General features: G+C 39.1%; 16 non-coding genes across 16 annotated transcripts; all 16 read right to left on the reverse strand.

Moving 5' to 3' along the window:
• Positions 1 to 1,121: 1,121 nt before the first annotated feature.
• On the reverse strand, positions 1,122 to 1,204 carry TRNAL-CAG (transfer RNA leucine (anticodon CAG)). Its single transcript has one exon. It is a non-coding gene; the product is annotated as a tRNA-Leu (tRNA).
• A 1,312-nt stretch (positions 1,205 to 2,516) lies between these two features.
• TRNAL-CAG (transfer RNA leucine (anticodon CAG)) lies at positions 2,517 to 2,599 on the reverse strand. The gene has a single exon. It is a non-coding gene; the product is annotated as a tRNA-Leu (tRNA).
• A 1,313-nt stretch (positions 2,600 to 3,912) lies between these two features.
• TRNAL-CAG (transfer RNA leucine (anticodon CAG)) lies at positions 3,913 to 3,995 on the reverse strand. The gene has a single exon. It is a non-coding gene; the product is annotated as a tRNA-Leu (tRNA).
• Positions 3,996 to 5,308: 1,313 nt separating this feature from the next.
• Positions 5,309 to 5,391, reverse strand: TRNAL-CAG (transfer RNA leucine (anticodon CAG)). Its single transcript has one exon. It is a non-coding gene; the product is annotated as a tRNA-Leu (tRNA).
• A 1,313-nt stretch (positions 5,392 to 6,704) lies between these two features.
• Positions 6,705 to 6,787, reverse strand: TRNAL-CAG (transfer RNA leucine (anticodon CAG)). Its single transcript has one exon. It is a non-coding gene; the product is annotated as a tRNA-Leu (tRNA).
• A 1,184-nt stretch (positions 6,788 to 7,971) lies between these two features.
• Positions 7,972 to 8,044, reverse strand: TRNAF-GAA (transfer RNA phenylalanine (anticodon GAA)). Its single transcript has one exon. It is a non-coding gene; the product is annotated as a tRNA-Phe (tRNA).
• Positions 8,045 to 8,953: 909 nt separating this feature from the next.
• TRNAL-CAG (transfer RNA leucine (anticodon CAG)) lies at positions 8,954 to 9,036 on the reverse strand. The gene has a single exon. It is a non-coding gene; the product is annotated as a tRNA-Leu (tRNA).
• A 1,313-nt stretch (positions 9,037 to 10,349) lies between these two features.
• TRNAL-CAG (transfer RNA leucine (anticodon CAG)) lies at positions 10,350 to 10,432 on the reverse strand. Its single transcript has one exon. It is a non-coding gene; the product is annotated as a tRNA-Leu (tRNA).
• A 1,184-nt stretch (positions 10,433 to 11,616) lies between these two features.
• On the reverse strand, positions 11,617 to 11,689 carry TRNAF-GAA (transfer RNA phenylalanine (anticodon GAA)). The gene has a single exon. It is a non-coding gene; the product is annotated as a tRNA-Phe (tRNA).
• Positions 11,690 to 12,598: 909 nt separating this feature from the next.
• On the reverse strand, positions 12,599 to 12,681 carry TRNAL-CAG (transfer RNA leucine (anticodon CAG)). The gene has a single exon. It is a non-coding gene; the product is annotated as a tRNA-Leu (tRNA).
• A 1,312-nt stretch (positions 12,682 to 13,993) lies between these two features.
• On the reverse strand, positions 13,994 to 14,076 carry TRNAL-CAG (transfer RNA leucine (anticodon CAG)). Its single transcript has one exon. It is a non-coding gene; the product is annotated as a tRNA-Leu (tRNA).
• Positions 14,077 to 15,260: 1,184 nt separating this feature from the next.
• Positions 15,261 to 15,333, reverse strand: TRNAF-GAA (transfer RNA phenylalanine (anticodon GAA)). The gene has a single exon. It is a non-coding gene; the product is annotated as a tRNA-Phe (tRNA).
• A 909-nt stretch (positions 15,334 to 16,242) lies between these two features.
• TRNAL-CAG (transfer RNA leucine (anticodon CAG)) lies at positions 16,243 to 16,325 on the reverse strand. Its single transcript has one exon. It is a non-coding gene; the product is annotated as a tRNA-Leu (tRNA).
• Positions 16,326 to 17,637: 1,312 nt separating this feature from the next.
• On the reverse strand, positions 17,638 to 17,720 carry TRNAL-CAG (transfer RNA leucine (anticodon CAG)). Its single transcript has one exon. It is a non-coding gene; the product is annotated as a tRNA-Leu (tRNA).
• Positions 17,721 to 18,904: 1,184 nt separating this feature from the next.
• On the reverse strand, positions 18,905 to 18,977 carry TRNAF-GAA (transfer RNA phenylalanine (anticodon GAA)). Its single transcript has one exon. It is a non-coding gene; the product is annotated as a tRNA-Phe (tRNA).
• A 909-nt stretch (positions 18,978 to 19,886) lies between these two features.
• TRNAL-CAG (transfer RNA leucine (anticodon CAG)) lies at positions 19,887 to 19,969 on the reverse strand. The gene has a single exon. It is a non-coding gene; the product is annotated as a tRNA-Leu (tRNA).
• Positions 19,970 to 25,182: the final 5,213 nt, after the last annotated feature.

Raw genomic sequence — 25,182 nt, forward strand, 5'->3', positions numbered from 1 at the left:
AATAACACTGGAATGCTTAACATATCCCCGTGATTCTGATAGTGTTATTTTGTAACACATTGTACTTTATATTAATGGTAAATTTAGGTCAATATATATTTAGTTTTTCTTGTGAAAATATCTAAAGTTGCACAATTTCATTGAAATGCGGTGATGCCCCATATGTCTTCATAAACTACTGTTTGGTCACACAGCAGGGCTTTGAAAGTAAGAGCGCTATTTGGGTTTTGGGAATGCAGATACGCAAGAATATTTTGAGGGTGACATTTGCGGAGTTCCAAAAGTACCAAAACAGCAGAAACCCCTCCAAAGTGATCCCATTTTATAAATTACTCCTCACAATGAATTCATCAACACCAGCAATTACTATTATTGTCCAACATATGTTTTCACTCTGCAACATCCAGAATTGCAAATAAGCCAGTTTAGTGCCCAGCTTGCGCTTATGGAGACAAGCACCCCATACATTTTAAGTGGGCTCTCCTCGCTAGAGAAATGCCAAATCTGTGGATTCTTTGTCTTACCATTAACATAGAAACCCCTATTTTTAGAATGAAAGATGACGGTCCTGAGTTGGGGCTTGTGTTTTTTGCCTTCCTGGCTTTTTCCCCAAACAGCTTTGTTCCTGGCATATTATTTAAGCATATTTGTCTCAGTAATGCCACAGCGATTCATAGTCAAACATAAATGGCTGAAATCATTCAGCTAGTGTCTGATACATGCTGCCCGTATTAGCTTTCAGGTTTCCTTTAAATCCTCATACAGCTAAGTCAAACTAAAATAAAACAAAGTGATGACGTCCAGAATGAAGGAAAAATTACAAAAAATATTATTTTCCTCAAAAGTTAAAAGTGTTCAGTTCTCAAGTTTCTATCATTTTATTTCCTGTAGATAGTTATAATGATTGTTCCCAGAAGTCTTTTGTGAAAGCACAAATTCCGAACATTTAAGATTTGCCTCAAGGACCCCAAGGAATACTGCCAAAGTGCCAACGTTGAGAATTGGTTTTGCTAAGCCCCATCACTTTTAGTTATCGATTTGAGATTGCCACCAATAGAGCGGACCCCCAACTAATCAGTAACAGGAGTGAAGCTGTAAAATTTCTTGAAAGAAAATTCTAATGTCAGAAGAGGGATTCGAACCCACGCCTCCAGAAGAGACTGCGACCTGAACGCAGCGCCTTAGACCGCTCAGCCATCCTGACTACTTCTGGCTTTTGTAATTTAACTCTTTCTAAGCTAAGCAGTAGAAAGATGAGCACTACTTGTGATGAAAGGAAATATGCCATGATTTCTTTTATTTTAATATTGATTTGTAACCTATTAGTTACAGCCAATTTTGAGCTTCATGACCAAGCACCGTTTTATAAATCTGACATGTAACAATTTATGTGGCAATAACACTGGAATGCTTAACATATCCCCGTGATTCTGATAGTGTTATTTTGTAACACATTGTACTTTATATTAATGGTAAATTTAGGTCAATATATATTTAGTTTTTCTTGTGAAAATATCTAAAGTTGCACAATTTCATTGAAATGCGGTGATGCCCCATATGTCTTCATAATCTACTGTTTGGTCACACAGCAGGGCTTTGAAAGTAAGAGCGCTATTTGGGTTTTGGGAATGCAGATATGCAAGAATATTTTGAGGGTGACATTTGCGGAGTTCCAAAAGTACCAAAACAGCAGAAACCCCTCCAAAGTGATCCCATTTTATAAATTACTCCTCACAATGAATTCATCAACACCAGCAATTACTATTATTGTCCAACATATGTTTTCACTCTGCAACATCCAGAATTGCAAATAAGCCAGTTTAGTGCCCAGCTTGCGCTTATGGAGACAAGCACCCCATACATTTTAAGTGGGCTCTCCTCGCTAGAGAAATGCCAAATCTGTGGATTCTTTGTCTTACCATTAACGTAGAAACCCCTATTTTTAGAATGAAAGATGACGGTCCTGAGTTGGGGCTTGTGTTTTTTGCCTTCCTGGCTTTTTCCCCAAACAGCTTTGTTCCTGGCATATTATTTAAGCATATTTGTCTCAGTAATGCCACAGCGATTCATAGTCAAACATAAATGGCTGAAATCATTCAGCTAGTGTCTGATACATGCTGCCCGTATTAGCTATCAGGTTTCCTTTAAATCCTCATACAGCTAAGTCAAACTAAAATAAAACAAAGTGATGACGTCCAGAATGAAGGAAAAATTACAAAAAATATTATTTTCCTCAAAAGTTAAAAGTGTTCAGTTCTCAAGTTTCTATCATTTTATTTCCTGTAGATAGTTATAATGATTGTTCCCAGAAGTCTTTTGTGAAAGCACAAATTCCGAACATTTAAGATTTGCCTCAAGGACCCCAAGGAATACTGCCAAAGTGCCAACGTTGAGAATTGGTTTTGCTAAGCCCCATCACTTTTAGTTATCGATTTGAGATTGCCACCAATAGAGCGGACCCCCAACTAATCAGTAACAGGAGTGAAGCTGTAAAATTTCTTGAAAGAAAATTCTAATGTCAGAAGAGGGATTCGAACCCACGCCTCCAGAAGAGACTGCGACCTGAACGCAGCGCCTTAGACCACTCGGCCATCCTGACTACTTCTGGCTTTTGTAATTTAACTCTTTCTAAGCTAAGCAGTAGAAAGATGAGCACTACTTGTGATGAAAGGAAATATGCCATGATTTCTTTTATTTTAATATTGATTTGTAACCTATTAGTTACAGCCAATTTTGAGCTTCATGACCAAGCACCGTTTTATAAATCTGACATGTAACAATTTATGTGGCAATAACACTGGAATGCTTAACATATCCCCGTGATTCTGATAGTGTTATTTTGTAACACATTGTACTTTATATTAATGGTAAATTTAGGTCAATATATATTTAGTTTTTCTTGTGAAAATATCTAAAGTTGCACAATTTCATTGAAATGCGGTGATGCCCCATATGTCTTCATAAACTACTGTTTGGTCACACAGCAGGGCTTTGAAAGTAAGAGCGCTATTTTGGTTTTGGGAATGCAGATTTTGCAAGAATATTTTGAGGGTGACATTTGCGGAGTTCCAAAAGTACCAAAACAGCAGAAACCCCTCCAAAGTGATCCCATTTTATAAATTACTCCTCACAATGAATTCATCAACACCAGCAATTACTATTATTGTCCAACATATGTTTTCACTCTGCAACATCCAGAATTGCAAATAAGCCAGTTTAGTGCCCAGCTTGCGCTTATGGAGACAAGCACCCCATACATTTTAAGTGGGCTCTCCTCGCTAGAGAAATGCCAAATCTGTGGATTCTTTGTCTTACCATTAACGTAGAAACCCCTATTTTTAGAATGAAAGATGACGGTCCTGAGTTGGGGCTTGTGTTTTTTGCCTTCCTGGCTTTTTCCCCAAACAGCTTTGTTCCTGGCATATTATTTAAGCATATTTGTCTCAGTATTGCCACAGCGATTCATAGTCAAACATAAATGGCTGAAATCATTCAGCTAGTGTCTGATACATGCTGCCCGTATTAGCTATCAGGTTTCCTTTAAATCCTCATACAGCTAAGTCAAACTAAAATAAAACAAAGTGATGACGTCCAGAATGAAGGAAAAATTACAAAAAATATTATTTTCCTCAAAAGTTAAAAGTGTTCAGTTCTCAAGTTTCTATCATTTTATTTCCTGTAGATAGTTATAATGATTGTTCCCAGAAGTCTTTTGTGAAAGCACAAATTCCGAACATTTAAGATTTGCCTCAAGGACCCCAAGGAATACTGCCAAAGTGCCAACGTTGAGATTTGGTTTTGCTAAGCCCCATCACTTTTAGTTATCGATTTGAGATTGCCACCAATAGAGCGGACCCCCAACTAATCAGTAACAGGAGTGAAGCTGTAAAATTTCTTGAAAGAAAATTCTAATGTCAGAAGAGGGATTCGAACCCAGGCCTCCAGAAGAGACTGCGACCTGAACGCAGCGCCTTAGACCGCTCGGCCATCCTGACTACTTCTGGCTTTTGTAATTTAACTCTTTCTAAGCTAAGCAGTAGAAAGATGAGCACTACTTGTGATGAAAGGAAATATGCCATGATTTCTTTTATTTTAATATTGATTTGTAACCTATTAGTTACAGCCAATTTTGAGCTTCATGACCAAGCACCGTTTTATAAATCTGACATGTAACAATTTTCGTGGCAATAACACTGGAATGCTTAACATATCCCCGTGATTCTGATAGTGTTATTTTGTAACACATTGTACTTTATATTAATGGTAAATTTAGGTCAATATATATTTAGTTTTTCTTGTGAAAATATCTAAAGTTGCACAATTTCATTGAAATGCGGTGATGCCCCATATGTCTTCATAAACTACTGTTTGGTCACACAGCAGGGCTTTGAAAGTAATAGCGCTATTTGGGTTTTGGGAATGCAGATTTTGCAAGAATATTTTGAGGGTGACATTTGCGGAGTTCCAAAAGTACCAAAACAGCAGAAACCCCTCCAAAGTGATCCCATTTTATAAATTACTCCTCACAATGAATTCATCAACACCAGCAATTACTATTATTGTCCAACATATGTTTTCACTCTGCAACATCCAGAATTGCAAATAAGCCAGTTTAGTGCCCAGCTTGCGCTTATGGAGACAAGCACCCCATACATTTTAAGTGGGCTCTCCTCGCTAGAGAAATGCCAAATCTGTGGATTCTTTGTCTTACCATTAACGTAGAAACCCCTATTTTTAGAATGAAAGATGACGGTCCTGAGTTGGGGCTTGTGTTTTTTGCCTTCCTGGCTTTTTCCCCAAACAGCTTTGTTCCTGGCATATTATTTAAGCATATTTGTCTCAGTAATGCCACAGCGATTCATAGTCAAACATAAATGGCTGAAATCATTCAGCTAGTGTCTGATACATGCTGCCCGTATTAGCTATCAGGTTTCCTTTAAATCCTCATACAGCTAAGTCAAACTAAAATAAAACAAAGTGATGACGTCCAGAATGAAGGAAAAATTACAAAAAATATTATTTTCCTCAAAAGTTAAAAGTGTTCAGTTCTCAAGTTTCTATCATTTTATTTCCTGTAGATAGTTATAATGATTGTTCCCAGAAGTCTTTTGTGAAAGCACAAATTCCGAACATTTAAGATTTGCCTCAAGGACCCCAAGGAATACTGCCAAAGTGCCAACGTTGAGATTTGGTTTTGCTAAGCCCCATCACTTTTAGTTATCGATTTGAGATTGCCACCAATAGAGCGGACCCCCAACTAATCAGTAACAGGAGTGAAGCTGTAAAATTTCTTGAAAGAAAATTCTAATGTCAGAAGAGGGATTCGAACCCAGGCCTCCAGAAGAGACTGCGACCTGAACGCAGCGCCTTAGACCGCTCGGCCATCCTGACTACTTCTGGCTTTTGTAATTTAACTCTTTCTAAGCTAAGCAGTAGAAAGATGAGCACTACTTGTGATGAAAGGAAATATGCCATGATTTCTTTTATTTTAATATTGATTTGTAACCTATTAGTTACAGCCAATTTTGAGCTTCATGACCAAGCACCGTTTTATAAATCTGACATGTAACAATTTATGTGGCAATAACACTGGAATGCTTAACATATCCCCGTGATTCTGATAGTGTTATTTTGTAACACATTGTACTTTATATTAATGGTAAATTTAGGTCAATATATATTTAGTTTTTCTTGTGAAAATATCTAAAGTTGCACAATTTCATTGAAATGCGGTGATGCCCCATATGTCTTCATAAACTACTGTTTGGTCACACAGCAGGGCTTTGAAAGTAAGAGCGCTATTTGGGTTTTGGGAATGCAGATTTTGCAAGAATATTTTGAGGGTGACATTTGCGGAGTTCCAAAAGTACCAAAACAGCAGAAACCCCTCCAAAGTGATCCCATTTTATAAATTACTCCTCACAATGAATTCATCAACACCAGCAATTACTATTATTGTCCAACATATGTTTTCACTCTGCAACATCCAGAATTGCAAATAAGCCAGTTTAGTGCCCAGCTTGCGCTTATGTAGACAAGCACCCCATACATTTTAAGTGGGCTCTCCTCGCTAGAGAAATGCCAAATCTGTGGATTCTTTGTCTTACCATTAACGTAGAAACCCCTATTTTTAGAATGAAAGATGACGGTCCTGAGTTGGGGCTTGTGTTTTTTGCCTTCCTGGCTTTTTCCCCAAACAGCTTTGTTCCTGGCATATTATTTAAGCATATTTGTCTCAGTAATGCCACAGCGATTCATAGTCAAACATAAATGGCTGAAATCATTCAGCTAGTGTCTGATACATGCTGCCCGTATTAGCTATCAGGTTTCCTTTAAATCCTCATACAGCTAAGTCAAACTAAAATAAAACAAAGTGATGACGTCCAGAATGAAGGAAAAATTACAAAAAATATTATTTTCCTCAAAAGTTAAAAGTGTTCAGTTCTCAAGTTTCTATCATTTTATTTCCTGTAGATAGTTATAATGATTGTTCCCAGAAGTCTTTTGTGAAAGCACAAATTCCGAACATTTAAGATTTGCCTCAAGGACCCCAAGGAATACTGCCAAAGTGCCAACGTTGAGAATTGGTTTTGCTAAGCCCCATCACTTTTAGTTATCGATTTGAGATTGCCACCAATAGAGCGGACCCCCAACTAATCAGTAACAGGAGTGAAGCTGTAAAATTTCTTGAAAGAAAATTCTAATGTCAGAAGAGGGATTCGAACCCACGCCTCCAGAAGAGACTGCGACCTGAACGCAGCGCCTTAGACCGCTCGGCCATCCTGACTACTTCTGGCTTTTGTAATTTAACTCTTTCTAAGCTAAGCAGTAGAAAGATGAGCACTACTTGTGATGAAAGGAAATATGCCATGATTTCTTTTATTTTAATATTGATTTGTAACCTATTAGTTACAGCCAATTTTGAGCTTCATGACCAAGCACCGTTTTATAAATCTGACATGTAACAATTTATGTGGCAATAACACTGGAATGCTTAACATATCCCCGTGATTCTGATAGTGTTATTTTGTAACACATTGTACTTTATATTAATGGTAAATTTAGGTCAATATATATTTAGTTTTTCTTGTGAAAATATCTAAAGTTGCACAATTTCATTGAAATGCGGTGATGCCCCATATGTCTTCATAAACTACTGTTTGGTCACACAGCAGGGCTTTGAAAGTAAGAGCGCTATTTGGGTTTTGGGAATGCAGATTTTGCAAGAATATTTTGAGGGTGACATTTGCGGAGTTCCAAAAGTACCAAAACAGCAGAAACCCCTCCAAAGTGATCCCATTTTATAAATTACTCCTCACAATGAATTCATCAACACCAGCAATTACTATTATTGTCCAACATATGTTTTCACTCTGCAACATCCAGAATTGCAAATAAGCCAGTTTAGTGCCCAGCTTGCGCTTATGGAGACAAGCACCCCATACATTTTAAGTGGGCTCTCCTCGCTAGAGAAATGCCAAATCTGTGGATTCTTTGTCTTACCATTAACGTAAAAACCCCTATTTTTAGAATGAAAGATGACGGTCCTGAGTTGGGGCTTGTGTTTTTTGCCTTCCTGGCTTTTTCCCCAAACAGCTTTGTTACTGGCATATTATTTAAGCATATTTGTCTCAGTAATGCCACAGCGATTCATAGTCAAACATAAATGGCTGAAATAATTCAGCTAGTGTCTGATACATGCTGCCCGTATTAGCTATCAGGTTTCCTTTAAATCCTCATACAGCTAAGTCAAACTAAAATAAAACAAAGTGATGACGTCCAGAATGAAGGAAAAATTACAAAAAATATTATTTTCCTCAAAAGTTAAAAGTGTTCAGTTCTCAAGTTTCTATCATTTTATTTCCTGTAGATAGTTATAATGATTAGGATTTTTACATTCTCTGTAAACAGTCAGTCCATATGCTTTGTTTATTTTCTGCTTAAAATTTAATGGGTGAAGAAAAAAACTTTTGCCGAAACCCGGGATTGAACCAGGGATCTTTAGATCTTCAGTCTAACGCTCTCCCAACTGAGCTATTTCAGCAGGACACATTTAGATTCAGGAATGTAATGTATTTATTTTTACTTTGACTTGTTTTTGCAAGATTATCTATATTTGAAAGTCCCGCTATTTTGCGTACATATTTAACAACTTACATTAATTCTTTGTGAATGAATAGAAAAAACAGCAATTCTGCATTTTTTTTACATTTTCAAATTTACTCAATTCGCCAGGGTAATTCTGACTGTGTCTCTGTAGGACAGGTGATGATTGAGCATAAAACACAATTTGTAAGCATAATGTTGCATCAAGCTTTATTTTTTTCTTAGGTGCAAACAATTGGAGTGAAGATAGGAGATGCAAATTTAGAGAAAATATTCTACTGATTGTTAATGTTGAAAGTGAAAACATTTGTCCCAAAATGTGGTGAAACTTTGATGTCAGTATCACATGCGCATTTCAGACTTGTTAAACTATGTTCATCTGCTCTTTTAGCTTTTGTTTATTAAGTATATATATAGTCTATTGATGCATTGAGGTAAAAAAATCTGAAATTAGACTTACTGGTAATTCGGTTTCTAGGAATCTTCCACGACAGCACCTTAGGAGGTTCACTCTCTGCCCTAATAGGGACAGAGAACACATAGAGATGAAATAGTCCCTCCCATTTTCCTATCAACAGTATTTTTCCGATGCCAAAGCAACAACTAACATATGCACAAAGAAACTATTTGATGTTCCCAGAAGTCTTTTGTGAAAGCACAAATTCCGAACATTTAAGATTTGCCTCAAGGACCCCAAGGAATACTGCCAAAGTGCCAACGTTGAGAATTGGTTTTGCTAAGCCCCATCACTTTTAGTTATCGATTTGAGATTGCCACCAATAGAGCGGACCCCCAACTAATCAGTAACAGGAGTGAAGCTGTAAAATTTCTTGAAAGAAAATTCTAATGTCAGAAGAGGGATTCGAACCCACGCCTCCAGAAGAGACTGCGACCTGAACGCAGCGCCTTAGACCGCTCGGCCATCCTGACTACTTCTGGCTTTTGTAATTTAACTCTTTCTAAGCTAAGCAGTAGAAAGATGAGCACTACTTGTGATGAAAGGAAATATGCCATGATTTCTTTTATTTTAATATTGATTTGTAACCTATTAGTTACAGCCAATTTTGAGCTTCATGACCAAGCACCGTTTTATAAATCTGACATGTAACAATTTATGTGGCAATAACACTGGAATGCTTAACATATCCCCGTGATTCTGATAGTGTTATTTTGTAACACATTGTACTTTATATTAATGGTAAATTTAGGTCAATATATATTTAGTTTTTCTTGTGAAAATATCTAAAGTTGCACAATTTCATTGAAATGCGGTGATGCCCCATATGTCTTCATAAACTACTGTTTGGTCACACAGCAGGGCTTTGAAAGTAAGAGCGCTATTTGGGTTTTGGGAATGCAGATTTTGCAAGAATATTTTGAGGGTGACATTTGCGGAGTTCCAAAAGTACCAAAACAGCAGAAACCCCTCCAAAGTGATCCCATTTTATAAATTACTCCTCACAATGAATTCATCAACACCAGCAATTACTATTATTGTCCAACATATGTTTTCACTCTGCAACATCCAGAATTGCAAATAAGCCAGTTTAGTGCCCAGCTTGCGCTTATGGAGACAAGCACCCCATACATTTTAAGTGGGCTCTCCTCGCTAGAGAAATGCCAAATCTGTGGATTCTTTGTCTTACCATTAACGTAGAAACCCCTATTTTTAGAATGAAAGATGACGGTCCTGAGTTGGGGCTTGTGTTTTTTGCCTTCCTGGCTTTTTCCCCAAACAGCTTTGTTCCTGGCATATTATTTAAGCATATTTGTCTCAGTAATGCCACAGCGATTCATAGTCAAACATAAATGGCTGAAATAATTCAGCTAGTGTCTGATACATGCTGCCCGTATTAGCTATCAGGTTTCCTTTAAATCCTCATACAGCTAAGTCAAACTAAAATAAAACAAAGTGATGACGTCCAGAATGAAGGAAAAATTACAAAAAATATTATTTTCCTCAAAAGTTAAAAGTGTTCAGTTCTCAAGTTTCTATCATTTTATTTCCTGTAGATAGTTATAATGATTGTTCCCAGAAGACTTTTGTGAAAGCACAAATTCCGAACATTTAAGATTTGCCTCAAGGACCCCAAGGAATACTGCCAAAGTGCCAACGTTGAGAATTGGTTTTGCTAAGCCCCATCACTTTTAGTTATCGATTTGAGATTGCCACCAATAGAGCGGACCCCCAACTAATCAGTAACAGGAGTGAAGCTGTAAAATTTCTTGAAAGAAAATTCTAATGTCAGAAGAGGGATTCGAACCCACGCCTCCAGAAGAGACTGCGACCTGAACGCAGCGCCTTAGACCGCTCGGCCATCCTGACTACTTCTGGCTTTTGTAATTTAACTCTTTCTAAGCTAAGCAGTAGAAAGATGAGCACTACTTGTGATGAAAGGAAATATGCCATGATTTCTTTTATTTTAATATTGATTTGTAACCTATTAGTTACAGCCAATTTTGAGCTTCATGACCAAGCACCGTTTTATAAATCTGACATGTAACAATTTATGTGGCAATAACACTGGAATGCTTAACATATCCCCGTGATTCTGATAGTGTTATTTTGTAACACATTGTACTTTATATTAATGGTAAATTTAGGTCAATATATATTTAGTTTTTCTTGTGAAAATATCTAAAGTTGCACAATTTCATTGAAATGCGGTGATGCCCCATATGTCTTCATAAACTACTGTTTGGTCACACAGCAGGGCTTTGAAAGTAAGAGCGCTATTTGGGTTTTGGGAATGCAGATTTTGCAAGAATATTTTGAGGGTGACATTTGCGGAGTTCCAAAAGTACCAAAACAGCAGAAACCCCTCCAAAGTGATCCCATTTTATAAATTACTCCTCACAATGAATTCATCAACACCAGCAATTACTATTATTGTCCAACATATGTTTTCACTCTGCAACATCCAGAATTGCAAATAAGCCAGTTTAGTGCCCAGCTTGCGCTTATGGAGACAAGCACCCCATACATTTTAACTGGGCTCTCCTCGCTAGAGAAATGCCAAATCTGTGGATTCTTTGTCTTACCATTAACGTAAAAACCCCTATTTTTAGAATGAAAGATGACGGTCCTGAGTTGGGGCTTGTGTTTTTTGCCTTCCTGGCTTTTTCCCCAAACAGCTTTGTTCCTGGCATATTATTTAAGCATATTTGTCTCAGTAATGCCACAGCGATTCATAGTCAAACATAAATGGCTGAAATAATTCAGCTAGTGTCTGATACATGCTGCCCGTATTAGCTATCAGGTTTCCTTTAAATCCTCATACAGCTAAGTCAAACTAAAATAAAACAAAGTGATGACGTCCAGAATGAAGGAAAAATTACAAAAAATATTATTTTCCTCAAAAGTTAAAAGTGTTCAGTTCTCAAGTTTCTATCATTTTATTTCCTGTAGATAGTTATAATGATTAGGATTTTTACATTCTCTGTAAACAGTCAGTCCATATGCTTTGTTTATTTTCTGCTTAAAATTTAATGGGTGAAGAAAAAAACTTTTGCCGAAACCCGGGATTGAACCAGGGATCTTTAGATCTTCCGTCTAACGCTCTCCCAACTGAGCTATTTCAGCAGGACACATTTAGATTCAGGAATGTAATGTATTTATTTTTACTTTGACTTGTTTTTGCAAGATTATCAATATTTGAAAGTCCCGCTATTTTGCGTACATATTTAACAACTTACATTAATTCTTTGTGAATGAATAGAAAAAACAGCAATTCTGCATTTTTTTTACATTTTCAAATTTACTCAATTCGCCAGGGTAATTCTGACTGTGTCTCTGTAGGACAGGTGATGATTGAGCATAAAACACAATTTGTAAGCATAATGTTGCATCAAGCTTTATTTTTTTCTTAGGTGCAAACAATTGGAGTGAAGATAGGAGATGCAAATTTAGAGAAAATATTCTACTGATTGTTAATGTTGAAAGTGAAAACATTTGTCCCAAAATGTGGTGAAACTTTGATGTCAGTATCACATGCGCATTTCAGACTTGTTAAACTATGTTCATCTGCTCTTTTAGCTTTTGTTTATTAAGTATATATATAGTCTATTGATGCATTGAGGTAAAAAAATCTGAAATTAGACTTACTGGTAATTCGGTTTCTAGGAATCTTCCACGACAGCACCTTAGGAGGTTCACTCTCTGCCCTAATAGGGACAGAGAACACATAGAGATGAAATAGTCCCTCCCATTTTCCTATCAACAGTATTTTTCCGATGCCAAAGCAACAACTAACATATGCACAAAGAAACTATTTGATGTTCCCAGAAGTCTTTTGTGAAAGCACAAATTCCGAACATTTAAGATTTGCCTCAAGGACCCCAAGGAATACTGCCAAAGTGCCAACGTTGAGAATTGGTTTTGCTAAGCCCCATCACTTTTAGTTATCGATTTGAGATTGCCACCAATAGAGCGGACCCCCAACTAATCAGTAACAGGAGTGAAGCTGTAAAATTTCTTGAAAGAAAATTCTAATGTCAGAAGAGGGATTCGAACCCATGCCTCCAGAAGAGACTGCGACCTGAACGCAGCGCCTTAGACCGCTCGGCCATCCTGACTACTTCTGGCTTTTGTAATTTAACTCTTTCTAAGCTAAGCAGTAGAAAGATGAGCACTACTTGTGATGAAAGGAAATATGCCATGATTTCTTTTATTTAATATTGATTTGTAACCTATTAGTTACAGCCAATTTTGAGCTTCATGACCAAGCACCGTTTTTTAAATCTGACATGTATCAATTTATGTGGCAATAACACTGGAATGCTTAACATATCCCCGTGATTCTGATAGTGTTATTTTGTAACACATTGTACTTTATATTAATGGTAAATTTAGGTCAATATATATTTAGTTTTTCTTGTGAAAATATCTAAAGTTGCACAATTTCATTGAAATGCGGTGATGCCCCATATGTCTTCAGAAACTACTGTTTGGTCACACAGCAGGGCTTTGAAAGTAAGAGCGCTATTTGGGTTTTGGGAATGCAGATTTTGCAAGAATATTTTGAGGGTGACATTTGCGGAGTTCCAAAAGTACCAAAACAGCAGAAACCCCTCCAAAGTGATCCCATTTTATAAATTACTCCTCACAATGAATTCATCAACACCAGCAATTACTATTATTGTCCAACATATGTTTTCACTCTGCAACATCCAGAATTGCAAATAAGCCAGTTTAGTGCCCAGCTTGCGCTTATGGAGACAAGCACCCCATACATTTTAAGTGGGCTCTCCTCGCTAGAGAAATGCCAAATCTGTGGATTCTTTGTCTTACCATTAACGTAAAAACCCCTATTTTTAGAATGAAAGATGACGGTCCTGAGTTGGGGCTTGTGTTTTTTGCCTTCCTGGCTTTTTCCCCAAACAGCTTTGTTCCTGGCATATTATTTAAGCATATTTGTCTCAGTAATGCCACAGCGATTCATAGTCAAACATAAATGGCTGAAATAATTCAGCTAGTGTCTGATACATGCTGCCCGTATTAGCTATCAGGTTTCCTTTAAATCCTCATACAGCTAAGTCAAACTAAAATAAAGCAAAGTGATGACGTCCAGAATGAAGGAAAAATTACAAAAAATATTATTTTCCTCAAAAGTTAAAAGTGTTCAGTTCTTAAGTTTCTATCATTTTATTTCCTGTAGATAGTTATAATGATTGTTCCCAGAAGTCTTTTGTGAAAGCACAAATTCCGAACATTTAAGATTTGCCTCAAGGACCCCAAGGAATACTGCCAAAGTGCCAACGTTGAGAATTGGTTTTGCTAAGCCCCATCACTTTTAGTTATCGATTTGAGATTGCCACCAATAGAGCGGACCCCCAACTAATCAGTAACAGGAGTGAAGCTGTAAAATTTCTTGAAAGAAAATTCTAATGTCAGAAGAGGGATTCGAACCCACGCCTCCAGAAGAGACTGCGACCTGAACGCAGCGCCTTAGACCGCTCGGCCATCCTGACTACTTCTGGCTTTTGTAATTTAACTCTTTCTAAGCTAAGCAGTAGAAAGATGAGCACTACTTGTGATGAAAGGAAATATGCCATGATTTCTTTTATTTTAATATTGATTTGTAACCTATTAGTTACAGCCAATTTTGAGCTTCATGACCAAGCACCGTTTTATAAATCTGACATGTAACAATTTATGTGGCAATAACACTGGAATGCTTAACATATCCCCGTGATTCTGATAGTGTTATTTTGTAACACATTGTACTTTATATTAATGGTAAATTTAGGTCAATATATATTTAGTTTTTCTTGTGAAAATATCTAAAGTTGCACAATTTCATTGAAATGCGGTGATGCCCCATATGTCTTCATAAACTACTGTTTGGTCACACAGCAGGGCTTTGAAAGTAAGAGCGCTATTTGGGTTTTGGGAATGCAGATTTTGCAAGAATATTTTGAGGGTGACATTTGCGGAGTTCCAAAAGTACCAAAACAGCAGAAACCCCTCCAAAGTGATCCCATTTTATAAATTACTCCTCACAATGAATTCATCAACACCAGCAATTACTATAATTGTCCAACATATGTTTTCACTCTGCAACATCCAGAATTGCAAATAAGCCAGTTTAGTGCCCAGCTTGCGCTTATGGAGACAAGCACCCCATACATTTTAAGTGGGCTCTCCTCGCTAGAGAAATGCCAAATCTGTGGATTCTTTGTCTTACCATTAACGTAGAAACCCCTATTTTTAGAATGAAAGATGACGGTCCTGAGTTGGGGCTTGTGTTTTTTGCCTTCCTGGCTTTTTCCCCAAACAGCTTTGTTCCTGGCATATTATTTAAGCATATTTGTCTCAGTAATGCCACAGCGATTCATAGTCAAACATAAATGGCTGAAATCATTCAGCTAGTGTCTGATACATGCTGCCCGTATTAGCTATCAGGTTTCCTTTAAATCCTCATACAGCTAAGTCAAACTAAAATAAAACAAAGTGATGACGTCCAGAATGAAGGAAAAATTACAAAAAATATTATTTTCCTCAAAAGTTAAAAGTGTTCAGTTCTCAAGTTTCTATCATTTTATTTCCTGTAGATAGTTATAATGATTAGGATTTTTACATTCTCTGTAAACAGTCAGTCCATATGCTTTGTTTATTTTCTGCTTAAAATTTAATGGGTGAAGAAAAAAACTTTTGCCGAAACCCGGGATTGAACCAGGGACCTTTAGATCTTCAGTCTAACGCTCTCCCAACTGAGCTATTTCAGCAGGACACATTTAGATTCAGGAATGTAATGTATTTATTTTTACTTTGACTTGTTTTTGCAAGATTATCAATATTTGAAAGTCCCGCTATTTTGCGTACATATTTAACAACTTACATTAATTCTTTGTGAATGAATAGAAAAAACAGCAATTCTGCATTTTTTTTACATTTTCAAATTTACTCAATTCGCCAGGGTAATTCTGACTGTGTCTCTGTAGGACAGGTGATGATTGAGCATAAAACACAATTTGTAAGCATAATGTTGCATCAAGCTTTATTTTTTTCTTAGGTGCAAACAATTGGAGTGAAGATAGGAGATGCAAATTTAGAGAAAATATTCTACTGATTGTTAATGTTGAAAGTGAAAACATTTGTCCCAAAATGTGGTGAAACTTTGATGTCAGTATCACATGCGCATTTCAGACTTGTTAAACTATGTTCATCTGCTCTTTTAGCTTTTGTTTATTAAGTATATATATAGTCTATTGATGCATTGAGGTAAAAAAATCTGAAATTAGACTTACTGGTAATTCGGTTTCTAGGAATCTTCCACGACAGCACCTTAGGAGGTTTACTCTCTGCCCTAATAGGGACAGAGAACACATAGAGATGAAATAGTCCCTCCCATTTTCCTATCAACAGTATTTTTCCGATGCCAAAGCAACAACTAACATATGCACAAAGAAACTATTTGATGTTCCCAGAAGTCTTTTGTGAAAGCACAAATTCCGAACATTTAAGATTTGCCTCAAGGACCCCAAGGAATACTGCCAAAGTGCCAACGTTGAGAATTGGTTTTGCTAAGCCCCATCACTTTTAGTTATCGATTTGAGATTGCCACCAATAGAGCGGACCCCCAACTAATCAGTAACAGGAGTGAAGCTGTAAAATTTCTTGAAAGAAAATTCTAATGTCAGAAGAGGGATTCGAACCCACGCCTCCAGAAGAGACTGCGACCTGAACGCAGCGCCTTAGACCGCTCGGCCATCCTGACTACTTCTGGCTTTTGTAATTTAACTCTTTCTAAGCTAAGCAGTAGAAAGATGAGCACTACTTGTGATGAAAGGAAATATGCCATGATTTCTTTTATTTAATATTGATTTGTAACCTATTAGTTACAGCCAATTTTGAGCTTCATGACCAAGCACCGTTTTTTAAATCTGACATGTATCAATTTATGTGGCAATAACACTGGAATGCTTAACATATCCCCGTGATTCTGATAGTGTTATTTTGTAACACATTGTACTTTATATTAATGGTAAATTTAGGTCAATATATATTTAGTTTTTCTTGTGAAAATATCTAAAGTTGCACAATTTCATTGAAATGCGGTGATGCCCCATATGTCTTCAGAAACTACTGTTTGGTCACACAGCAGGGCTTTGAAAGTAAGAGCGCTATTTGGGTTTTGGGAATGCAGATTTTGCAAGAATATTTTGAGGGTGACATTTGCGGAGTTCCAAAAGTACCAAAACAGCAGAAACCCCTCCAAAGTGATCCCATTTTATAAATTACTCCTCACAATGAATTCATCAACACCAGCAATTACTATTATTGTCCAACATATGTTTTCACTCTGCAACATCCAGAATTGCAAATAAGCCAGTTTAGTGCCCAGCTTGCGCTTATGGAGACAAGCACCCCATACATTTTAAGTGGGCTCTCCTCGCTAGAGAAATGCCAAATCTGTGGATTCTTTGTCTTACCATTAACGTAAAAACCCCTATTTTTAGAATGAAAGATGACGGTCCTGAGTTGGGGCTTGTGTTTTTTGCCTTCCTGGCTTTTTCCCCAAACAGCTTTGTTCCTGGCATATTATTTAAGCATATTTGTCTCAGTAATGCCACAGCGATTCATAGTCAAACATAAATGGCTGAAATAATTCAGCTAGTGTCTGATACATGCTGCCCGTATTAGCTATCAGGTTTCCTTTAAATCCTCATACAGCTAAGTCAAACTAAAATAAAGCAAAGTGATGACGTCCAGAATGAAGGAAAAATTACAAAAAATATTATTTTCCTCAAAAGTTAAAAGTGTTCAGTTCTCAAGTTTCTATCATTTTATTTCCTGTAGATAGTTATAATGATTGTTCCCAGAAGTCTTTTGTGAAAGCACAAATTCCGAACATTTAAGATTTGCCTCAAGGACCCCAAGGAATACTGCCAAAGTGCCAACGTTGAGAATTGGTTTTGCTAAGCCCCATCACTTTTAGTTATCGATTTGAGATTGCCACCAATAGAGCGGACCCCCAACTAATCAGTAACAGGAGTGAAGCTGTAAAATTTCTTGAAAGAAAATTCTAATGTCAGAAGAGGGATTCGAACCCACGCCTCCAGAAGAGACTGCGACCTGAACGCAGCGCCTTAGACCGCTCGGCCATCCTGACTACTTCTGGCTTTTGTAATTTAACTCTTTCTAAGCTAAGCAGTAGAAAGATGAGCACTACTTGTGATGAAAGGAAATATGCCATGATTTCTTTTATTTTAATATTGATTTGTAACCTATTAGTTACAGCCAATTTTGAGCTTCATGACCAAGCACCGTTTTATAAATCTGACATGTAACAATTTAAGTGGCAATAACACTGGAATGCTTAACATATCCCCGTGATTCTGATAGTGTTATTTTGTAACACATTGTACTTTATATTAATGGTAAATTTAGGTCAATATATATTTAGTTTTTCTTGTGAAAATATCTAAAGTTGCACAATTTCATTGAAATGCGGTGATGCCCCATATGTCTTCATAAACTACTGTTTGGTCACACAGCAGGGCTTTGAAAGTAAGAGCGCTATTTGGGTTTTGGGAATGCAGATTTTGCAAGAATATTTTGAGGGTGACATTTGCGGAGTTCCAAAAGTACCAAAACAGCAGAAACCCCTCCAAAGTGATCCCATTTTATAAATTACTCCTCACAATGAATTCATCAACACCAGCAATTACTATAATTGTCCAACATATGTTTTCACTCTGCAACATCCAGAATTGCAAATAAGCCAGTTTAGTGCCCAGCTTGCGCTTATGGAGACAAGCACCCCATACATTTTAAGTGGGCTCTCCTCGCTAGAGAAATGCCAAATCTGTGGATTCTTTGTCTTACCATTAACGTAGAAACCCCTATTTTTAGAATGAAAGATGACGGTCCTGAGTTGGGGCTTGTGTTTTTTGCCTTCCTGGCTTTTTCCCCAAACAGCTTTGTTCCTGGCATATTATTTAAGCATATTTGTCTCAGTAATGCCACAGCGATTCATAGTCAAACATAAATGGCTGAAATCATTCAGCTAGTGTCTGATACATGCTGCCCGTATTAGCTATCAGGTTTCCTTTAAATCCTCATACAGCTAAGTCAAACTAAAATAAAACAAAGTGATGACGTCCAGAATGAAGGAAAAATTACAAAAAATATTATTTTCCTCAAAAGTTAAAAGTGTTCAGTTCTCAAGTTTCTATCATTTTATTTCCTGTAGATAGTTATAATGATTAGGATTTTTACATTCTCTGTAAACAGTCAGTCCATATGCTTTGTTTATTTTCTGCTTAAAATTTAATGGGTGAAGAAAAAAACTTTTGCCGAAACCCGGGATTGAACCAGGGACCTTTAGATCTTCAGTCTAACGCTCTCCCAACTGAGCTATTTCAGCAGGACACATTTAGATTCAGGAATGTAATGTATTTATTTTTACTTTGACTTGTTTTTGCAAGATTATCAATATTTGAAAGTCCCGCTATTTTGCGTACATATTTAACAACTTACATTAATTCTTTGTGAATGAATAGAAAAAACAGCAATTCTGCATTTTTTTTACATTTTCAAATTTACTCAATTCGCCAGGGTAATTCTGACTGTGTCTCTGTAGGACAGGTGATGATTGAGCATAAAACACAATTTGTAAGCATAATGTTGCATCAAGCTTTATTTTTTTCTTAGGTGCAAACAATTGGAGTGAAGATAGGAGATGCAAATTTAGAGAAAATATTCTACTGATTGTTAATGTTGAAAGTGAAAACATTTGTCCCAAAATGTGGTGAAACTTTGATGTCAGTATCACATGCGCATTTCAGACTTGTTAAACTATGTTCATCTGCTCTTTTAGCTTTTGTTTATTAAGTATATATATAGTCTATTGATGCATTGAGGTAAAAAAATCTGAAATTAGACTTACTGGTAATTCGGTTTCTAGGAATCTTCCACGACAGCACCTTAGGAGGTTCACTCTCTGCCCTAATAGGGACAGAGAACACATAGAGATGAAATAGTCCCTCCCATTTTCCTATCAACAGTATTTTTCCGATGCCAAAGCAACAACTAACATATGCACAAAGAAACTATTTGATGTTCCCAGAAGTCTTTTGTGAAAGCACAAATTCCGAACATTTAAGATTTGCCTCAAGGACCCCAAGGAATACTGCCAAAGTGCCAACGTTGAGAATTGGTTTTGCTAAGCCCCATCACTTTTAGTTATCGATTTGAGATTGCCACCAATAGAGCGGACCCCCAACTAATCAGTAACAGGAGTGAAGCTGTAAAATTTCTTGAAAGAAAATTCTAATGTCAGAAGAGGGATTCGAACCCACGCCTCCAGAAGAGACTGCGACCTGAACGCAGCGCCTTAGACCGCTCGGCCATCCTGACTAGTGTTGAGCCACCCCCGTAGTGTTCGGGTTCGGTTCGGTTCGTCGAACACCGGGATGTTCGAGGAACTGTTCGTCGAACTGTTCGTCGAACACCTTAGAACACTGTCGAACACCGTTAAAACCAATGGCAGGCAAACAAAAACACATAGAAACACATAGAAAACACCTGCAGAGGTGTCCAAAAGCTGACAAACTGCTCAGAAGACACTCTCTTTAAAAAAGCCGGCCGGCAAATTCAGCAGCGGCATACACCGGTACCCGACAATTTAGACAAGAAGGAATAGAGCATCACACATAGATTAGATAGATAGAAACATGTCAGTCACACATATAAGAAGCACAGTGACAGTGTTGGTTACTGCACTTGTCATTTAGTGTAAAGGATTTATTAAAAAAAATATTAGTGTTTTCATGCACCGTCTCTTTAAAAAAGCCGGCCGGCAATTCAGCATCTGTACCCGACAATTTAGAACAGAAAGAATAGAGCTTCACACATAGATTAGATAGATAGAAACATGTCAGTCACATATATAATAAGTACAGTGATAGTGTTGCTTACTGTACTTGTCATTTAGTGTAAAGGATTTATTTAAAAAAATAATATTGTTTTCATGCACTGTCTCTTTAAAAAAGCCGGCCGGCAATTCAGCAGCGGTACCCGACAATTTAGAACAGAAAGATAGAGCATCACACATAGATTAGATAGATAGAAACATGTCAGTCACATATATATGAAGTACAGTGATAGTGTTGGTTACTGTACTTGTCATTTAGTATTAAAATAAAGGATTTATTATCAAAAAAATTGGCATGGGGTTCCCCTTAATTTTAGGCTCTAGCGGAGGTTAAGCAGACGGCTGGGGCAGATGTTTGAAGCCTGGGAAGGGGGTAATACCCACGGAGCTTCCCAGGCTACTAATATCAGCCCCCAGCTGAATACATTGCCTTTACTAGCTATTAAAATGGGGGACCCCCCAAAAAAAATGACGTGGGGTCCCCCCTAATTTAATAGCTAGCAAAGGCTAGGCAGACAGCTGGGGGCTGATATTAATAGCCCAGGAAGGGAGCCATGAATATTGGCCCCCTCCCAGGCTAGAAACACCAGCCGTCAGCCGCCCCAGAAATGGCGCATTCATAGGATGCGCCAATTCTGGCACTTAGCCTCGCTCTTCCACGCTGCCCTGGTGCGGTGGCAGGGGGTAATAGGGTTGGGGTTGATGTCAGCTTATAATGCCAGCTGACATCAAGCCCAGGTTAGTAATGGAGAGGCGTCTATAAGACAACCCCATAACTAACCCCATAGTCAAAGTTCAAAAAAAACACAAACACCCAGAATAAAGTCCTTTAATTGAAATAAAGACACAATCCTTTATTGTTCTAAATTAAACCATACTTACCATCACGCCCATTCCAGCTGAAGCCAACGATCTCCTGCAATAAAAGAAAAATAATAAAGCAACCTCATCCTTACCTTTCCATGGTTCCCACGACAGCTTCAGCTCTGCTACATCGAGATGACAGGCTGGACCGCAGCAGAACGCTGCCATCCAGCCTCTCATCCCGCAGACACTGAGAAGCGCAGGCTTGCTTGCGCTGCTCAGCGTCTCTCTGTGACGACATCCAGATGAGCCGAGTTCATGTCCAATGAACTCGGCTCACCTCATGCACGTCACTGACAGCGTGGGAAAATTCTCACGCTGAAGCGCTGATTGCAGGAGAATTTTCCCACGCTGTCAGTGGCGTGCAGGAGGTGAGCTGAGTTCATTGGACATGAGCTCACCTCATGCACATCACTGACAGCGTGGGAGAATTCTCCTGCACTCAGCACTTCAGCGTGAGAATTTTCCCACGCTGTCAGTGACGTGCATGAGGTGAGCCGAGTTCATTGGACATGACCTCGGCTCATCTGGATGCCGTCACAGCGAGACAGTGAGGAGCGCAAGCATGCCTGCGCTTCTCAGTGTCTGCGGGATGACAGACTGGATGGCAGCGTTCTGCTGCGGTCCAGCCAGTCATCTCGATGTAGCAGAGCTGAAGCTGTCGTGGGAACCATGGAAAGGTAAGGATGAGGTTGGTTTATTATTTTTCTTTTATTGCAGGAGATCGTTGGCTTCAGCTGGAATGGGTGTGATGGTAAGTATGGTTTAATTTAGAACAATAAAGAATTGTGTCTTTATTTCAATTAAAGGACTTTATTCTGGGTGTTGTGTTTTTTTTAAATACTTTACTAGAAATTCATGGCGGTCATGTCTAATACTGGCATGACCCCATGAATTTTGGGCTTGGGGCCAGCTGATAATACCAAGCTGGCCCTAACCCCTTTATTACCCAGTGAGCCACCGCACCAGGGCCCTGGATGAGTTGGGTACAGCGCCAGAAGATGGCGCTTCTATGAACGCGCCATTTTCTGGGGTGGCTGCGGACTGCAATTTGTAGCGGGGGGGGGGCCCAGAAAGCTTGGGCCTCCCTGCGCTGCAGATTCAAGCCCCCAGCTGCCTAGTTGTACCTGGCTGGACACAAAAATAGGGCGAAGCCCCACGTACTTTTTTTTTAATTATTTCATGAAATTCATGAAATAATTAAGAAAAAAAGGCCTTCCCTATATTGTTGTGTCCGGCCAGGTACAAATAGGCAGCTGGTGGTTGGGGGCAGCCCGTTCCTGCCTGCTGTACCTGGCTGGACACAAATATAGTGCGGAGCCCCACTTCAATTTTTTTTAATTATTTCATGAAATTCATGAAATAATTAAGAAAAAAAGGGCTTCCCTATTTTGTTGTGTCCGGCCAGGTACAAATAGGCAGCTGGTGGATGGGGGCAGCCCGTTCCTGCCTGCTGTACCTGGCTGGACACAAATATAGTGCGGAGCCCCACTTCAATTTTTTTTAATTATTTCATGAAATTCATGAAATAATTAAGAAAAAAAGGGCTTCCCTATATTGTTGTGTCCGGCCAGGTACAAATAGGCAGCTGGTGGATGGGGGCAGCCCGTTCCTGCCTGCTGTACCTGGCTGGACACAAATATAGTGCGGAGCCCCACTTCAATTTTTTTTAATTATTTCATGAAATTCATGAAATAATTAAGAAAAAAAGGGCTTCCCTATATTGTTGTGTCCGGCCAGGTACAAATAGGCAGCTGGTGGATGGGGGCAGCCCGTTCCTGCCTGCTGTACCTGGCTGGACACAAATATAGTGCGAAGCCCCACTTCAATTTTTTTAAATTATTTCAGGAAATTCATGAAATAATTTAAAAAAAATTGACGTGGGGCTTCGCACTATATTTGTGTCCAGCCAGGTACAGCAGGCAGGAACGGGCTGCCCCCAACCACCAGCTGCCTATTTGTACCTGGCCGGACACAACAATATAGGGAAGCCCTTTTTTTCTTAATTATTTCATGAAATAATTTAAAGAAAATTGACGTGGGGCTTCGCCCTGTTTTTGTGTCCAGCCAGGTACAACTAGGCAGCTGGGGGCTGGAATCCGCAGCGCAGGGAGGCCCAAGCTTTCTGGGCCACCCCCGCTGCAAATTGCAGTCCGCAGCCACCCCGGAAAATGGCGCGTTCATAGAAGCGCCATCTTCTGGCGCTGTACCCAACTCATCCAGGGCCCTGATGCGGTGGCTCACTGGGTAATAAAGGGGTTAGGGCCAGCTTGGCATTATCAGCTGGCCCTAAGCCCGAAATTCATGGGGTCACGCCAATATTAGACATGACCACCATGAATTTCTAGTAAAGTATTTAAAAAAAACACAACACCCAGAAAAAAGTCCTTTAATTGAAATAAACACACAATTCTTTATTGTTCTAAATTAAACCATACTTACCATCACGCCCATTCCAGCTGAAGCCAACGATCTCCTGAAATAAAAGAAAAATAATAAAGCAACATCATCCTTACCTTTCCATGGTTCCCATGACAGCTTCAGCTCTGCTACATCGAGATGACAGGCTGGACCGCAGCAGAACGCTGCCATCCAGCCTGTCATCCCGCAGACACTGAGAAGCGCAGGCTTGCTTGCGCTCCACAGTGTCTCTCTGTGAGGGCATCCAGATGAGCCGAGTTAATGTCCAATGAACTCGGCTCACCTCATGCACGTCACTGACAGCGTGGGAAAATTCTCCTGCACTCAGCGCTTCAGCGTGGGAGAATTCCCACACTGAAGCGCTGAGTGCAGGAGAATTCTCCCACGCTGTCAGTGATGTGCAGGAGGTGAGCTGAGTTCATTGGACATGAGCTCACCTTATGCACGTCACTGACAGCGTGGGAAAATTCTCCTGCACTCAGCGCTTCAGCGGGAGAATTCTCACGCTGAAGTGCTGAGTGCAGGAGAATTCTCCCACGCTGTCAGTGACGTGCAGGAGGTGAGCTGAGTTCATTGGACATGAGCTCACCTTATGCACGTCACTGACAGCGTGGGAGAATTCTCCTGCACTCACCGCTTCAGCGTGAGAATTTTCCCACGCTGTCAGTGACGTGCATGAGGTGAACCGAGTTCATTGGACATGAACTCGGCTCATCTGGATGTCGTCACAGAGAGACGCTGAGCAGCGCAAGCAAGCCTGCGCTTCTCAGTGTCTGCGGGATGAGAGGCTGGATGGCAGCGTTCTGCTGCGGTCCAGCCTGTCATCTCGATGTAGCAGAGCTGAAGCTGTCGTGGGAACCATGGAAAGGTAAGGATGAGGTTGCTTTATTATTTTTCTTTTATTGCAGGAGATCGTTGGCTTCAGCTGGAATGGGCGTGACGGTAAGTATGGTTTAATTTAGAACAATAAAGGATTGTGTCTTTATTTCAATTAAAGGACTTTATTCTGGGTGTTTGTGTTTTTTTTAACTTTGACTATGGGGTTAGTAATGGGGGTGTCTTATAGACGCCTCTCCATTACTAACCTGGGCTTGATGTCAGCTGGCATTATAAGCTGACATCAACCCCAACCCTATTACCCCCTGCCACCGCACCAGGGCAGCGTGGAAGAGCGAGGCTAAGTGCCAGAATTGGCGCATCCTATGAATGCGCCATTTCTGGGGCGGCTGACGGCTGGTGTTTCTAGCCTGGGAGGGGGCCAATATTCATGGCTCCCTTCCTGGGCTATTAATATCAGCCCCCAGCTGTCTGCCTAGCCTTTGCTAGCTATTAAATTAGGGGGGACCCCACGTCATTTTTTTTGGGGGGTCCCCCATTTTAATAGCTAGTAAAGGCTATGTACTCAGCTGGG

This window comes from Phyllobates terribilis, unplaced genomic scaffold (assembly GCF_046119375.1).
Source record: "Phyllobates terribilis strain yellow unplaced genomic scaffold, ASM4611937v1 Scaffold_12__6_contigs__length_324123572, whole genome shotgun sequence".
NCBI classification, from domain to species: Eukaryota; Metazoa; Chordata; class Amphibia; order Anura; family Dendrobatidae; genus Phyllobates; species Phyllobates terribilis.